Source organism: Solanum tuberosum, unplaced genomic scaffold (assembly GCF_000226075.1).
Source record: "Solanum tuberosum cultivar DM 1-3 516 R44 unplaced genomic scaffold, SolTub_3.0 scf00187, whole genome shotgun sequence".
NCBI lineage: Eukaryota > Viridiplantae > Streptophyta > Magnoliopsida > Solanales > Solanaceae > Solanum > Solanum tuberosum.
Window position 1 is genome coordinate 232,108 of NW_006239111.1, and position 3,138 is coordinate 235,245.

General features: G+C 32.6%; 1 long non-coding RNA gene across 2 annotated transcripts; it reads left to right on the top strand.

The window, feature by feature from the left end:
• Positions 1–1,040: 1,040 nt before the first annotated feature.
• LOC102578672 (uncharacterized) lies at positions 1,041–2,518 on the top strand. 2 transcript variants are annotated; one of them, XR_367862.2, is made up of 3 exons: positions 1,041–1,136; positions 1,754–1,847; positions 2,506–2,518. It is a non-coding gene; the product is annotated as an uncharacterized lncRNA (long non-coding RNA). The 2 variants fall into 2 exon arrangements; XR_367863.2 differs by lacking the exon at positions 2,506–2,518 and having other exon boundaries at positions 1,754–1,850.
• The last annotated feature ends 620 nt before the right edge of the window (positions 2,519–3,138 follow it).

Here is a 3,138-nt window from a genome sequence, read left to right on the forward strand (position 1 = left end):
AAATTAAACTTCTGTTGATGTGTAGTTAAATTAAATTTCTATATATATATATATATCGACCTCATTCGGTGAGTGATGATTTTTTTATATTTGTTGACACCCAATTTGATCGACCTACAACCCTTTCGGAAGTGCTATTCGATTAAAACGTATTTTCAAAACATATTTTGGGTTTAAAATTGTAATCGATTTTGGCTAAAAAATTATATATTTTAGTATGCAATAATTTATAAAAATTATTATTAAATTATTATATTTATCGATAGTTAAACTCAAAATAATTACTTTACTTATTTATTTAAATGTTTTAAAATTTTGGTGTTGTTTTAATTATATGAAAATTTCTTTAATATGTGTAATATTTTATTAATTGAATAACATCTCCTAATCTTCTCTTAAATAATTTAACTCGTAGCCTAATATATCCAATTGTATTTCAATTCTAGTCCTTTCTTATTCAATCTGTTTCAATTCTAGCCACTACAATTCAAATTCTTATTTCAATTATAGCCACTTGTTGATTTCAAATTTAGCCTATTCTTGTCTCAATTTTTTTTCAAGACTCTAATTTGCATTTAATATCAACCATCTATCAAAATTCGAGATCAAATCCTAGTCGTCCATCTTCATCTAATCAATGGCCAGATTGAATCTTCCCCACTTTCCTATTTCAATCTAAAAGACCCAAACCCTTAAAAATTGTTCATTCTTTTCCTACTCTCAAAAGTAGCCGCAATGAGGCCTCTCTCGTCTCCAATAGCTCCGGCGAGTCGCACGAAGTAGCAGGCTCCGAGCAGCAGCCGCCTCCTCCGTTCCCCTCTCCTCTCCCCTTTCCGACTAACGAATTCGGCGCAGCCGCACCCCTCTCTCACGCTCAACCTAACCATGACCGCCGCTCACCCCCACACATCCCCAACCGGTGCTGCAGCAGCAGGTCGCGCCACCATCCCGACCGGTGCACCGCCTCGATCAGCAGCAATAACAACAGGTCACAGCAACAGCGCATAGGCGGCAGCAGCAGCGCGTGGGTAGCAGCAGCAGCAGCGCGTGGGTAGCAGCAGCAGCAAACTCCGACAGCAGCTACAAACAGAGGGAGTATACATCAAAACTCACTGCGGCAGTGACGGATTAAGAGGGTAACTTTATCTTACTTGATTAATTTTAATTCATTCTTCTCCTATCTATTCATGTGGGTCTTTATATCTGCCTATTTATATCTTCAACCTTTGTTGTAAAACCCCAAAAAAATTATCCATTTTTCAAAGTCCCAAACAAAATAACGTTTGGTCAAATTTGAATAAGTACTTAATTTTATTTCAAAACAACCCATGATTTATGATACTGTAAAATACTTGTGTATAAAAGAACAAAAAGAAAGTTGTTGAATCTAAAAGGTACAGGCCTTGCAATTTCTTCTGTACTTTTCTTTCTTGGGTCATAATGTTGACCAAATTAGTGTGAAAATATAGACTGGTCAACGGACAGAGATTGAATTTTGGTGGCTACTTTATACATACATTACCGTAAAGCCAAAAATATTCACTGAAACGCGGCTTTATTTTAGAAAAGTATGTATTCCAATATGACAAACGTTAAAGTTTGAATTCCAAAAAGATATCTATTCATGTGGGTGTTCTTTCATTTTCTATGTTGATGCTTGTTTTCAAATTGGCTCGTATTGCAGTTGACGAATCTCGATGTTGTTGTGTGTTTGTGCCATGTAGTAACTAATAATTATTGAATCTTTTTCTAGTGTTGAAAGGGTTGATTTTGCGGGATAGACAACTGAGGAAGCTCAACATCAAAAAAAGTTGATACAAGCTTCTTTCATCAAAGTAGGAGATAAGGTTTGGTGTTTCTAAATTTCTAAAGTTCAAGTACAATTTCTTTTTATAATGTGTTTGTGTCCATCTAGTATTGATACTTGGTTTAAATTTTGTGATAATTAGTTTGTGTCCATCGAGTGTTTGTAAAGCATAAGTACCAACACTAGTTGATCCTATTGATGACAACTATTGATTTTCTTGCATGATCAATTTGTGTCTATCTAGTGTTGACACTTAGCTTTAAATTTAGAAATATTATATTTGATAACCATAAGTACCAACACTAGTTGATCCTATTGATGACAAAATTGATTTTCTTGGAAGACCGATTTGTGTCCATCTAGTGTTGACACTTAACTTTAATTTAGAAATAATGTGTTTGTTAAGCATAAGTACAACACTAGTTGATCCTATTGATGACAACATTGATTTTCTTGCATGATCAATTTGTGTCTATCTAGTGTTGACACTTAGCTTTAAATTTAGAAATATTATATTTGATAACCATAAGTACCAACACTAGTTGATCCTATTAATGACAAAATTGATTTTCTTGCATGATCAATTTGTGTCTATCTAGTGTTGACACTTAACTTTAAATTTAGAAATATTATATTTGATAACCATAAGTACCAACACTAGTTGATCCTATTAATGACAAAATTGATTTTCTTGGAAGATCGATTTGTGTCCATCTAGTGTTGACACTGAGCTTTAATTTAGGAATAATGTGTTTGTTAAGCATAAGTACCAACACTAGTTGATCCTATTAATGACAAAATTGATTTTCTTGCATGATCAATTTGTGTCTATCTAGTGTTGACACTGAGCTTTAATTTAGGAATAATGTGTTTGTTTAAGCATAAGTACCAACACTAGTTGATCATATTGATGACAAAATTAATTTTCTTGCAAGATCGATTTGTGTCCATCTAGTGTTGACACTTAGCTTTAAATAAGTTAAAATAAAATAATGTGGTTTAGTTGGTGGATTTAGTTATTGGAATTAAGTCAAAATTAAACTAGTTAAAGTTGTTAAGTTGTTCGGTTAAGTTAAAATAAAATAATGTGGTTTAGTTGATGGATTTAGTTGATGGAATTAACGTCAAAACTAAACTATTTAAAGTTGTTAAGTTGTTCGGTTAAGTTAAAATAAAATAATGTGGTTTAGTTGGTGGATTTAGTTATTGGAATTAAGTCAAAACTGAACTAGTGAAAGTTGTTAAGTTGTTTGGTTAAGTTAAAATAAATAATGTGGTTTAGTTAGTGAATTTAGTTGTTGGAATTAAGTCAAAACTGAACTAGTGAAAGT